Here is a 15,742-nt window from a genome sequence, read left to right on the forward strand (position 1 = left end):
AAAACGTAAAACTCAATTTTTCTAATCCTTAAATTTCAAATTGTGCCTCAAAAATCATCATCCAATCATCATCAATTTCATTTCCAATTCTCCTTTTTGAGCCTTACATTCATTTCCTTGTTTTTTACATTGTTAAACATGCAATATTTGCTGATGAAATGTGTGCATGATAACATGACATAAAGATCTCTTTAAATAAGAGAAAAAATGATAAAAGGAACACTTTTCGTTTCTATGGGCTGGCATTCGAGATGGAATATTTTGTATATAAATGGATATACATCGAGTATGAAGGATGATGACAACAATTGAATGAATATGAAAAAAAAAACTGAAGGAATTTCGGAATTGGAAGAAGAAAATCTGCTTTTTATTTGTTCCTTATTGTGTGAATCTTCAGGCGAGTTCGCAGTCATGGCACTGCCATTAGACATCAAATGGAACGGAAAATATTGCTGATTCGTGCAAATTTTTCTCTGGAATTTCACTTTTGTAGGACGATGAGTGTTAATCGATTTCCTGATGCTTTCGTGTTAATGATGATTTTTTGCCAGCCTACAAACATGAAAACTTCCACTTGAATTGAAGATTTAATTAATGTTAATCTAGAGATTCAATCTAAGGTCAATTTTTTCAAGCATTTTTTCGTAATTTGGGGGATTTTCGAGGGTTTTTTGGTGAGAATTTTGTGTTGAGGGATTTGATTTAATTAAATATGATTTGATTATATGAGGTTGTGCTTGATGTGTCTATTGATTATCATTATTTATAGGAACTAGGTCAATTAAGTTAGTTTTAAACAAGATTTAGTATAGACTACGTTAATTCAAGTTTAAGGAGGATTTGTCTGAAATGGACAAATATTGCAGGGTTTGCAGCCATAGATGAACTATAAGGTGCAGCTAAAAACTGCATGCTTGTACATTTAGAATGCAGGAAATGCAAGCATGCCGAAATGCAGTTCTTGACCGAACTCTAAGTTTAATGCTTTTAATTTGATTTTAAGGAGTTTCATAAGAGTTTGATTATTACCAAACCATAGCTTGATCAAGTCCTTATCATTATCTCTTAGATCCAACACCAAATCAGACAATTAGCCTCTAAAATTTCAATTTACACTAATTGCTATAAGCAAGCTGTACGCAAATTTAGCTCAAAACAATTTTTTATCATTCATCAACGTCCTTAATTGCAAACATTAAAGACTAATTTATAAATTTGTCATTCATGTCACATTTAAATAAATTTTGCCGAAAAAAATCTGCCCATAATGCCTCCCCAATGACACTAATGATGGACACTTAACAAGGACTATACTTAAATCAATTTCAAACTTTGCCTAACTATCCAAAACGATAATGATATCAACATATAATTAAGTTGCGTACATTAGCAGATTAAATTGAAGTCAAAAATGACCTGCTTTATTGCGTCACGAATGTCTTTTGAATAATATTTCATAACGACACATGTGAGCCAATGGGAATTTCTGTTTTATGAGTTTTACAACTCGAATGATAATGATAAGAAATTGAGCATGAAAAAATGTGAACATATTTCCATGATGATTCTCTAGATGATTTATAAATCGATAACTTTATACTTTTTTTGGGAGATATTCAAACAATTTTTTTTGTTTCCCACACACAGCCAGGCAGCTTGAAATAATTCATTTGAATTTTGGAATTGGAGTTCATGAGGGCATGCATCATTAGTCATTTGCGATAACACGATTAAGATATGCTTTGGCATACAAATTACATTTCCTTTTACCTAAATTGACTGAAAATTGGGCTTTTTGGACGAACATATTAATTTATTTAATGGCATTTTAATTTAAATTTTGGTCTTTTTTTTTTGTTGACTGAATAACAAAAGAATAATTTTTTTTGTGTCTTCTCTGAGACGGCACCAATTAACCTCCACATTTTTTATTCAAATTGATCGGATTGTTCGGGGATTGTTTAATAATGATGTTCAGTGTATTTGTAGAAAAGGATGGATGGTAGGGAGTAGGGGCATAGATCCTCTGTCTTTATGCAACTTATGGGAACATATCACTATGCTGGAACCCTTGTTCATATAATTAATACTGATTTTTGTCGTTGTTATAAGAATTCATTATTCTAGTGTCACAGCATAGTCACTAGGTCACCGTGTTGATAGCAAAACGTAAAAAAATGACGTAAAGATGGTGATACAACACCTCGATTTAAAATCAGATTTGTTGAAGCGTGTCGCGTAAATAATGCATTTATCACAATATTCTTGTATGACAAGGTATCTTCCCAGAAGGCAAACGACGTTGAAATCCGTATTTCATCGAATGCGACCTCATACCAGAATCACGTCGAATCCGAATTCATACCAGATTCACATCAACCGATCTTTCGAATTCTACGCCATGTGTCTTGCGGGATCTTGTAAAACAGGAATTATTGAAGATCTGGACAGTAATTTGGTATCGATGTGACTATAAAGGCCCTAAAACCTCTTAATTTTGACTTTCTCAAGTCATTTTGGTTATTTGAGATAGGTCAGTTTACCGACGAACTCAAAACGCTACTAAAATGTGCTCTATAGAGCTGCCTCATGACATTTCTTACTCTTTTCTGACTACCAATGAGTAGTATTGAATCGGAAGCTAGACGATCCTCAATGAAAGAGCAGAAATCACAAAATATCCCATTAGTGTGTCTATTACATCATACACAAATGTCCCTCACTATTTTAAAAATTATTTTTATAATAATTTATGAGAATTAATAATTTGCAATTATTTAAATCCATTTTTTTTCTTATTCATTCATTGTCCATGTATGTCTTTTTGTTGTCTACTGTCTTGTTGAAGAGAGAAAAAAAAGCAACTGACAAAGACTCCCACTTATCATGAGTCGCTTGATTTATGTCTTTTCTTTTTTGCCCTTTTTTGTATCAAAAAGACATATTTTTTCTCCCATGAATGTTAAAACGTCCAAAAACTACTGTTGAAAGGGGTTCTTGTCATGCATTGTGTCCCTTTTTGAGATTCGTTATCGATGATATGCAAAACATACTAATAAATAAATTTAAGTTTCTTAGAAATTTTTTTTGAAGAAATGCGACACTTAATGAACCATAAAAGTCTAAATTTAATTTTTTTCACTTCTTCCTCGACTGCCAAACTTCCATTCAGATAATTTAATGTAATAAACTCCACCCCGTTTGCTACTTTCTGTTATTGACTTTTCAATGAAGCACAACATGAATGTTTTATGTTTTTCACATATTTTATTTTATTGCACATTCAAGTCCCTCCAGTCATATCCAAAAAATGCGTCAATGGAAATTAATTTTGAGAAAAGAAATGAAATTTTTACCCGCAGGATATTTTTATTCGGGTTTCTTTCAATTTTTTAAAAGCGTAAATCCCTTGAGGAAGGGTAAGAACACTCATCCTTAATGGCATTCTAAACAAGAGACATGCTGCACTGTGCAATGCATCATTAACTTTTCGCACACTTATGCAATAATTTCTAACTTCAAAATTCTTCCTTTTTTTCTCATTTCCAGTCGCATCTAAACATTATTACGGCATAGCATCTAAATTCATTCATTCATGCCTGATGATAGGATAGAGGGGTGCTGTTGCTGTTGCTGATGCAAAATGTATTTTTAAATACCTCTCGTATTATTGACTCTCCGTTCTCCTTCCAATGCAATGCTCACGGTCTCGTTATTTATTTATGGATTTTAATGCATAATTTATGACATTTCATTTCATCTTTTATTCCAATTTTTATGCCTTTTTTTGTTGTTGCTGACTGTTCTGCATTTTTGCAGAGAGAAATTTTATTTTGGATTGCGGGAAAATTACTTATTTTTTTTATAGTCGTGTGAAAAATTATGAGAAAAAATTAATATTTTTATGGATATTTAGGGATTTACTGGCATGCTGCATTTTGTCACTTGGTGTTTGTTTTTTGGTATGCAAACAGAAGTGAGTAAAAAATGAATTTAATGACTTGGGCGTTGTGATTTGCTGATGTAGATATGTGAATTAAGGCATAAAATGAGCGTGGATTGATGTTATTTTGACAGTAATTGGTTGAGTGTGATTGAGTCATATGTAAGGATTCAATATAGATATTCATACTGCTGGCTATAGGCAAAGCCTTAAGTCTAGAACTAGATAATCATATTTACCAGCTCATTTCACATTTTCCAGCCAAACCTTCTTAATGACTTCATTATAAATTCTCAAAATTCACCAACAAACCTCTTGAATAAGGAACATGTCAATCAGTACACTGCAAATGTCATCACATGTTACATACCTGCAATTATAAAGAAACAAAAAAAGAGATAATTAAAATTTAATTTACTGTAAAGAAACTTGTCATCATCACATACACGAGACACCAGAACGAAAATAGAACGAAATAATTAAAAATATTAAATTCTTGAGAAACAGCATAAACAGAGCTGTAAAGGAAGAGATGGAAAGCAGCAAGTGCCATAAATCATCGCGAGTTTTATGATATTCAATAAAATAATCATGGACAATAAAAATTAATTTAAGCATTGAGTTTATTTAGCCATTCTGTGCTGTCAGTTATCTCATGGGGAATAGCTTCATTTCTGGAAGTGCTGGCTTGTTCACGCTGATCACAATAGTTCCACCCTATTTATGGTGAAATACAATTTGTTGGTCATCAAACATATTTTAATCATTTTTATTCAAGTTGCTCATTATGTCTCCCGCAGTTTTCAATTTTTATATCCACTATTTTGTTTAAAGTCTTTTGTTTTATTGCCCATACACAAAAAATGATTAGAATCATAATTTATATTGATTTATTGGTGCCATTTTGTTTCACAAACAGCTCTTTAAGTGTTCTGTGCACCAAGCAGTGAATTTTATATTTTTACACGTATGTTTTTGGGTCTAGTATGGGAAGATTGTATTCTTAGAATGACTGGTTGTCTGTCAGACTTGATATTTTAGTTAAGCAGTTGCTTAGTAGTTCTCGAAGCAACAAAGCTTGAGATTTTGAGAATATTTTGCTTATAAACTTGAAAGTTTTCAACAAAATCAATCTAAGCACCTAAAATTGGGATTTTGCAGCAATCTTGAGGACTTAGACCAATACAATCAATCCATCTAGTCAATTCCATCAATAAATACTCACGACCCCCCTAAACCACGACTCACAAAATTCTTCAAACTCACAAAAATCAAGCAGAGCTCACAACATTCAAATTGATTAGCCAACAATTCAGTTCAATAAATTTTGATCAGCACATAAATTTCAATTGAGAACAAAATGCGCTATGACTGCCCATTGCGAACACCTCTGCATTGTTTTAAACATATTGAAATTTATTTCCCGAGATCGTCTCACATGAGAAACTTTTTTTTATTTTTTCACCGCGTTATGCCTGCTAAGTAACTGCGTTTATTGTGCTTAGTTAATGCGGGTTCCGTGAGTCTTGTATGAATACATTCACATAGAGTCGATAATAAATTCGGTCTTGTATATGAATTAAGTAAGCAACTAACAATGAGACAAAACGGATAAATTGGATAGTCATTAATCAAATGCTTCTTTATTACTCGCTTCTCTTTGAATACGCAACAACGAGGCAAGTTGTGTCTTTTCTTTTCAGCACCGACAAATTTTTTCAGTTTTGTGTATCTCTTGTTCATCTTTCTAATCTCAAAAATGGCACATCGTTAGTCACAATAAATGAAAAAATTTGTAATTTTGTTAGTTAAAACTTGCCAAAAAAGAAATTTGTTGTTTTGTATGACGCGATACTTAATCCCCGTTATGTTGATGCTAAATTAGCTTCGTAAAGGAACCAAGTAATATTAAGATAGGGATTACATAAATGCTTGATGCTGTTAATCGATAAATACAGCAATATTGTCAAGTTTTTGATTGAATTCGTGCCGTGCTAGCGGCAAAATCGATAGAAGAAGTCAATAAATATCCATGTGGATCTATTCAAATTAATTATTTCCATTTCTTTGTCGCTTCTCGTCACCCACGCAATTCTCTGCTGTATCTAGTCAGTCTTTTATCTCTCACAACAATTTATGATTTTTAAAATGTTTTGTTTGACTTTTTTTTTGAATGAAGCAAGTGTAAAGAGGAATTGAATGAGTTAGAAATGGAAGTAAAAGAGAATGAGACAGAAGAATTTAAGATAAGGTCAATGGTCCAATTGTGAGAATCACATCAGTTATCGAATAAAATTCTCATAAAATTAATCATTTACAGTCCCTTTTTAAGATACAGCTTGAATAAGTTGCGTGTGATAATTGAGAATATTTTTGTTGTTTGGATCACAGATGGACGAGACATTTTGGGAAGGTATGGGAAGTAATCGAGTAATTTGGGTTGATTGCGCATCGGTAAAAATCCATTAAATTCATAAAAACTGAAAAATATTCAAGCAAGCCTTAAAGTGTGTAACTTGTACACAAATCCAGCTACTAACCAGACAAACTGCCATACATACCAACCACAATCACCTCCATAACCTATCATAACGAAAATATTTTGAGAGAACAAGAAGATTCGACATTAAAAAGGGTTATCAATGAACATACCCAAATCAGTAAGGAAGAACAATTTTATGTTGAAGTGATTTATGCTTTTAGACACATCAGAATAACAACAACAGCACTGCTATAGACACAAAAAAATATTATCAGTATGTTTTGTGTGAAATGAGAAAGTGAAAGATGAACTTGACATGTTGAGGTTGCTGCTTATGATAACGCAACGCATGAAACAATTTATTATGAATGAATCGAAGAGGATATCCAATATATTTTAATATGACAGGCTCGCATGTGTGTGAGCGGTTAAGTGATACTCAACATTATTGACTTTTTCTCTCCATTCAATACCTAAATGATCTTTAACAATTGCAAAAAGTCTCTCTTTTATTATTATTCAATAAATAATCAATAAATTTACTACTTTATGTCTCGAACAAGTCAAATAAAAGTTGCAATTGAATGTGTCAATTAAATTACTCAATAAACTGTCAGGTTTATAGGCAGCTAAAAATGTCATTAAAAGCAACTTAAACATCTTGTTTAATTGAATTGTTGTGAGTAATTTAAATTACTGTAAATGTTACTTTGCTGGTTGCTGATGATTATTGTGGATTGAGTGTTGGATATGTGATGAAATGAAATGATGTGCTGACGTGTAAATTGTTATGCGATTTAAATGAGTTGCGATTAATTTGTTACTTTTTTTAAGGAGATGATACCGAGCAGCACAGCATGTTTGCGAGGACATAGCTAAGTTGCCAAATAAATGGTAAGCTTCGAAGTTTATTTCACGAGCTGATTTCGATTCAGTTTTACGGCGACCTGAAGACTCTCGGACATCACACCGTTTTGGCGAGGTCGCCGCTTCGTCATCAAATTAAGGTAAGCTACTGACTGGCTGTTTTTGACCAATTTTTACGGTGATTCGTTTTTCTTGGAGAGAGGCTGTTGATAGAGACAGTGAAGTGTTCGGTATGGGTATTTGGCAAAGGGCAACCATCGATAAAGTCAGTTTTAGACGTCAATTGAGATTGACCATGGATCATACATGATCTGTACGACCAACAAAGCATTTTACCTTGTTAACGACGAAAAGTGCAATTTGTAGCGTTGTGCTACTCGGGTATATTGCCAGTAATAATGAAAATGCCTAGAAAATTGCATGCATACCTAAATATAGACCTCATACCTAACTATCATCATCACACCTGAACAAAACCACAAAAGACCCATGAAAGAATCCATTCATAATGATTAATTTTATCACCTCAATATCCCAAAAATGAAACCATTCAAATTTACATACCGATCAAACTCAATTAAGGCACTCAAACAAAGCAAGACAAACTTAACAATGGAAAGCATTAAACCAGAATTGAAGGAAGCAGTAAAGTAGAAACAATTATAAGGAAAATTATAATTGAATTTCTGTCAAAAGCAAACGTCCTTATCTTTAAGTATACAGCTTGTTTGTGCAAGGAATTAAGGTCTGCTTTTAATTTTTCCTCTCCTTAACAAAAAAACTTTTTTTTTTCTTCCACTTCCATTTAAGTAAAAAAGTTTTACGTCTTGTAAATCTATTTATATTATTTCTATCGACTATGCTTTTTCTCTCCATTCTCAAGTTATTTTGATAGTTTTGCTGAATATTTCCATTAAGACATCATAATAATTCAACATAAACTTCTTACTATACCCTATAGTTTTCTATAAAACAATTGAGAGCTTAATGGGAAAAAGGAAAGTTAATTAAATTGAAGTCATAAGTTTTAATTAATTCTTCATTGAAAAAGCTTTTTCAGTGAAAAATTTATTCAGCGACAAGAACTTCTTGTTCCTTTATTCTTTGGCTTTTGATGCTTTTTGAGCAATTTTGAAGGGAATTATGTGGTGATTTTGGGGAAATTTATGGGTTTTTAAAGATTTTCCTGAGTTTTCATAGAGTTATGGCTGCAATTTGGGATAATTTTGGTTATTGCTGTACCATACCCAACTCCAGACACATTAAATCCTTAATTTCGTCTATTTTCATCATTCACACACGTTATCCCAAACTATAAGTCATAATTTGACCCACATTACCCCCACTCCCTAAAAATCATCCCCAAAACTATTCCAGACGATGTGAAAATATTCCCACAGCACAAACACGTCCCTAATACCATTTCATACTTGTTGTTCCGACTCTCAATATAATTTTCCTATTAAAACTTTTATTTCTGAAGAGAATATTAATGAACTTCTATACTCTATGAATTATCGCATTTATGAAGTTCTCCTTTCAAGTCCTTTTTTCATCTTCCTCGTATTTAGCATAACTTTTCATCATCAATGACCAGTAATTTTTACAAAAAATTACAAAAGTACTCGTTCTTATCGAGTTACTTCAGCTCATTTTTGTCCCAGCGATCAGTAATTGATTTTTAAGTCAGTTCCTTGTCTATAAAACAAGATCCAGTAGGATCCATATAACTCCCAGACTCACAAAAACAAGATCCAGTAGGATCCAGGTCACTTCCAGATCCATAAAACAACATCCAGTAGGATCCAGGTCACTTCCAGACCAACAAAACAAGATCCAGTAGGATCCAGGTCACTTCCAGATCCGAAAAACAAGATCCAGTTAATTCTAAGTCACCATACTTGGAATTTAAGAATTTCATCATTTAACGGATTTTCATAATTTAAACTACATAACGGTCAAAAAAAATTCAAACATTGTTCAGCAAACACTGATAAAACATCGAAAAACATTGAAGAACACTGTAAAACAATGAAAAAACGTGTTGTTGTTTTTGTTGTTGTTGTATATGAAAATGAAAATCTGTTAATTATACTATTTATGCGTTGATTTGAAACTTTTAAATGCCCGAGGCGCCAATAACTTTATGGAACTGATCTTTTAAAACCATTCCGAGCTCTCTACGATGTCTAGTTTTCGAGATCTCGCGTTCCAGCCGACCGACCGACCGACCGACCGACCGACCGACCGACCGAACAAAGTGTCTTATTAAGCTACCTTTTTGAAATAAATTTCAAAAATGCGCTAAAAAAATTTAGAGACGAAGTTGATGTTTTTAAGAAAGTTAAATGCATGCATTCAGCATAAGTAAAATTGAGATCAAATTGTCGACATAATTTTTAAGACTTTATGTAGAATAAAGAAAAAGAGAAATGCGAGCGAGAAGCTTTGGAAGTTTTACTACGAAAAGACTATTTATGGACATTTTGTTAGTCGTGAAGTTGGATGGCAATTGGGGAATTTGGATGGTTAGGATGGGAATCTGATTTGATTGGGAACTTAGTGGATGATATTTGAAAAATTATTGAATTTGAATTTTTAACTGATTTTTTTAAATTTGAATTTTTAACGATTTTGAAAAATTTGAATTTCTAACGACCTTGAAAAATTTGAATTTTTAACAAATTTTAAAAAATTGAATTTCAATGGATTTCTACAATTACTATTTTCAACATATCTAATTTTAGAATTTGAATTTTGCCAATTTTATTAAAATTTGAATTTTTGATCGATTTTTAAATTTTTAACGTATTTTTTAAATTCAAAACTTCAACGTACTTTTAAAATTCAAATTTTGCAACCCAAATTAGCTCCTAAATTACAAAATCATACCAATCTCAATCCACAATCCACCTCAATCTCCACATCTAGTCCACATCAACTAAGAAATAAAGAAAATCATCATGAGCAAGTAAATGCCATAAATAGTGAATGAAATCAACGCACAAAACTAAGTGGAATTACTCTTGTCTGTCGACATTATTGTTGATTACGAAATTGTGATTGATTGATATCTTGAAATAGAATGCACGAGTCTTGAACATGTCTTAAATTGTTGATGGATTACTCGTCGTACCAAAACACACTCAAAATATCCACAAAAAAAATAGAATAAATAAATTGAAATTTAACGTTAAAGATGGAAATAAGAATTATGTGAACAAATAAGGCTAATGATGGTAATTTACTTAATTATGGTGAGATAAGATTTTACTTATTCTTGAATGAATTCAGATAGAATTATTTACTTTTAGATATGCTGAATGCTTACAACAAGATAGTCGACTCTCTTATCTAAATCGATATTTGATTTATGCTTCCAGTTCACTAGTAAAGGAATCTATTCATCCATAAATGTGTACATATACCAATTTACGAAAATGAAAAATAAATTAATGGATAGAAAATACATGAAAATTTTGTGGTGAGAAGCACTTAACGTTAAATGTTTGCAGCACCAGTATCCTGTCACCTCTAATGAAACGACACGCCACCGCACTAAATGTTGCTGGTAATATCACTAAAAGCTTTTTTTTTTGCTGCTCACTTCACTATCTTACCAATATATATCATTTTTCATCATCACAAAGCTTGTGTGTTGTGCTCTATACTCTCAAAAATATTTATATATACATAAATAAATTCTTTTTTTCACGCACTGAGTGACACATTTTAATCATGAAAAACCATTCTTAATTTTTGCTATAGTGAATGTCAAGGTGTGGGATGCTTCATGACTTCCTTCAGAAGTTATCGTGGCTTGGTGAACATCCGTTCATTGAATTATCATACTTGCTTCATGTAAGTGATCTAAGCATTTATGGAAGCAAACTGTTGATAGGGACAGTATTAGGAGCGTAGCCATAAATTCTTTGAGGAGCTGCTCCACCATCCGCCACTTTGTATGTATGAAACCTAAAAGTTTAGTCGGGTTTTTGGATTTTATTCTCGAAAAATCAAGGCAAATTTAAAATTATTGTCCTAAAAAGGTCTAAACACTTGAATATGATCTTGGGATGATTTCTTAGACAATTCAGGATATCTTACCATACCCGGGTTAGCCTACCTTACACAAGTTAGCTTACCTTACCCAAGTTAGCCTTCCTAACCCAAGTTAACCTACCTTACCCAAGTTAGCCTACCTTACCCAAGTTAGCCTACCTTAACCAAGTTAGCCTACTTCACCAGGGATTTCCTAATTTACTGGAATAGGAAGAACTAACCTAGGATGTTTCACCTATCCCTGTTCAACCTCTATTCAACCCCTAGTTTACTCTTTGAATCTTAACTACTTTAGGTTACCCAACCTATATTCTAGGGTATCCCTAGGCCTTAGGCAGGAGTTGAGTAGGTAGTTTACCTGAAGACAGTCCTAAAGTAGGGTATCGCGAGTAGATTAAAAAGAGAAATTAGGAAGAAAGTGTTAGGAAGTGGCATGTAACTCTAGAAGCCTTGTACTAGGATTCTTATGACTTGATGTTCTCGAAAGAATCGAACTTCTGTCGTTTACCTTGAAAACCCATCTTACCAGTCCCTAAATCACTACTGCTTTTCAATTACATCCAATGATACCAATAAAAATTCATTATACATAAAAGCAATCTACTCAAAATAATTTTTTAAAAACTTCCAAATCTAATTTATCTCCTATTCATCCTAAATCATCTTAGATCATCCCCAAAAAAATTAAAAAAAAACTTTTCTTTCTTAAAGAATTAAATAAAATTTTTCCTCAAAATTTCCACCCCCAGTACAAATTTATAGATATTTTACCGCACTACATTTACTTGTGAATATACATGAATGAAATATCTACAGCAGAGATCCACTCACTGTATATATATATAATATGAAATCTGCTTAATGGAAACACATCTCAACACAATATTGAAAGGGAATCGATGTGGAAATTTGATACAATTTAACATCACAATGGAATGTCATTCGGTTTTTGAAATGGAAATCCATTAAAAAGGAAGAATTTAATTAAAATCAATTATACTGAAAACTTTTTGATAAAATACGCATAAATTAGGAAGACAGACGAATATGAGAGAGAAAATTATGTACAGCCAGAGACAGCGATGAATGAAAAATTTATTGTAAAAAAATATTCTCGACTTTTTTTGAGGAAAGGGAATTGAAAAGGATGAAAATCCAGAGAGGGTTTAATTAAAATTTGGAAAGAGAAGAAAATGGAAATTTGGTGATGAAGGATGGAGACGATAAAGGCGCATTTCTGGGATTAGAATTGAAAGAGGTCTTTGTAGTACTTCAAACTCATCCCGGGCTTGTTCCGGGAGTTGGAGATTGGTTGTACAGGTCTTGACAAATGGCAGAGGTTCGAATCCTTGCCACGAGATTTATTCTAGCTTTAATAAGATGCAAATGAGTTGCCACAACCTATAAGATGCATCATACTTACAGCAGACATGCAAACAGACAATCAAATAGACCGATGGTGGGTCACCTGTATGCCTTAACACACTTATAGGTCGTCAGAAGCTCATTATGTCCTTTGTGATTTCGATCGAAGATTATAATAGAATAAAAGCTTGTCTATCACTTAAATGGACCAAAAATAGACCGAATGACCTAAATCTAGACATGAAATTGACAGACAACTAGACATTCAACCACTACCAACCCCACCGCATCCAAAAATCCACAAAATAAAGTTTTTAAAATGAGAAAAAAATCGACATCAAGGATAGAGAGTGAGAGACGACAAACCCATCATAATTGTATTTTGTGGTGGAAGCGCTTTTAGCAAAAGCCAATTTATAAATTTAAATGCTAATTTAGCGATAGAAGGAACTTGATTGAAGTTCGGAAATTCAATTTTCAACTTCCTTTTTTGTTGAAGTTGTTGATTGAAATTTATCGCTGAAAAATTTTTTTTTTCGACATATTGTCAATTTAATGGATGTACACCCACATGAGACGATAAGGCAATATCTATCAATCTATCCTATTTATTTAAAAATAATTTTCTGTATTGTATTCAAATTTTATGTACGTTATTGATTAAAGATAGATACAATATTTTTTTCTTTCGGTGTGTCTGTGTCGTCTTTCTGTTCCTATAACAAGATTAATATGATTTTTATTCTACTTCCTTGTTATACAACACACAAAACTGACATGACAACGCATCTTATTTCCTCATCCATTATTTGAATGATGATTTTTTTCTTAACTATAGAAAAAGGTGAGAGATGTGCAAGGTAAGGCTGCTGATGGTGATGATAAGGCAGATAGTGTGATGGATACGCGGTAATACACTACTAACTTGATCTAGCGTTTGGGGAATTGGGGAAGCCAAAGTCTGATCTCCAAACCCAGCTTATGTTGTACAAACGAAGCAACAAAATTCAAACAGGACTCTATTAACAACAACGAACCAACGCAAATGACAATAAGGTCAATGACTAGGACAAAAAAACACAAGTCTGCTACACCACCCTTGTTTATGATCCACTAGGGAAGACCAAACATGTGCAAGGGAAGCTCCAAAAGCTACATAACGCAAAACAGTGATGAAAGAATGTCAGCTCAATGTGTGGACAGAGAATTTGTAGAAACTAAGTGACAGAGCCATCAACAGAGTCAGATGAAATGCATTTTGTTGTAACCTAAGTTCCATTAAGGAGCATGGTTATAGTAATTAAGTTATCAAGCATTACACACGCCTTTTTACTCATCCTGGATCTTTGCTAAGCGTGTAAAACTGAGCAGTATTTAATTAACATTTTAATCAGTTCCACACCCTAGGACTAAACTTATCAAACTCAAAAATAGTTAAAATTTGATCTGACAATCTCCTCTCTTAGTTCTCATCACTTCTCTTTCCAAAAGCCACCTCAAAAATTCCAAATTAAAAACATTTTTCACACCAAGTAATTTTCCCTTTCATGAGAAATAAATAAAAAAAAATCAAAATTCCAAAACCTTCCCACATCATCATCATCATCATTCATTTATTTATTCACGGCAAGAGAGAAAAAGTGAAAATTTTTGTGTGAATGTCTTTGAGTCTAGGATGTTAAAAAATATGAAAAGGAAGAGAAAAATTTCGCATGAAACTCACACAAAAAAAGAATCCTTCCGACAGCGTAAACGATAAGGAAAAATGTATAGCAGGAGCTTTTTTTGTGGCAATCTACTTTGCAATTCGGATGAATTATGATTGAAAATATGTAGATTCATAGAAATTATGAGGAACGAAATCAATCATTCAATCTACAATAAGCACATGTCAGGCATATTACAGTATTCTATGCTGTGCTGTAGAAATAAAGTCTTTCCTTACGGTGAACGTCGTAATAAAATTTGTCATCTCGTCATTGATGTAAATTTTTCTTGCCGTTTTTTTTTTGTTCTACTTTTTTTGCGATGCTTGATAATTTTGTCACCGGAATAAATCATCAGTCTTCTTTATTTATTTTTTGCAGCCTACTTCTTTTCCCCCTTGGTGATAAAATAAGAAGAGAAGCAAACATTTTGTCAATGCGTCATTGAATATGTTGAAGGATAAATAGATAATTAATTTTAATGATATTTTGCTTATTAATCTTTTGGATGACGTGCATTTAAAGAGATATTGGAATTGTAACTGAGCTGGTAATGTGGTTTGGAAGCTGGCTGTGATGCACATCTACATATGCGGAAGGCTAACAGTTTAGAAATGGGCGAAGATTTGACCCCAAGCAATCTTGACTCTAGTTCCAAGCTCGATTAAAATCGAGTTGGCTTAATGGTGCGATTCGAACCCGGGAGTTCAAATTCAACGACAGGTTTCGTAACTAGAACCTTGTCAACTGAACTATCAGAGCACTTTAACTTCATAGACATAAGTCACATTACTTTACTTCAGGTTGCGGACAACTCAGATGAGAAAGTCTTTCATTTTTGTCACTTTCTTGTCACTTTTGCCGCATTTTTCTCAATTTTTTCTCAGCATTGTCACTCGTCAACAAAGTTGTCCGCCGTCTCCCGCTTTACTTCTTTCGCTGGACCCACAGATCAATTGCAATCCAAAGCCTCACTTACATCACTTAATTGATATTCCAAATGCAAAAGCCATAACATCCTTTCTCTAAAAAAAGATCCTTTCAACCTTCAACAAAAACTCGCTCATTCAAAATAAAAAGTTGCTTACAAAATTTCCTCCTTTTTTTCTAAATCGTTGCTTAGACGACAACAATGAAAGCAGACAGGAAATTAAATTATTTCTGCCATTTTCGCTTTAAATGTCTCTCTATTGCTTTCACTCGCGCGCTGAATGTGCGACTCTTCTTCATTCATGTTATTTATTCCATCCATTTGCATAGTGAACCCGCAAAAATCAATATTTAACAGAGCAAAGCAATTTGATGACATTCATA

Source organism: Chironomus tepperi, unplaced genomic scaffold (assembly GCF_022539635.2).
Source record: "Chironomus tepperi strain 1889 unplaced genomic scaffold, CSIRO-AGI_Ctep_v1 contig_67, whole genome shotgun sequence".
In the NCBI taxonomy this organism is placed as follows: Eukaryota; Metazoa; Arthropoda; class Insecta; order Diptera; family Chironomidae; genus Chironomus; species Chironomus tepperi.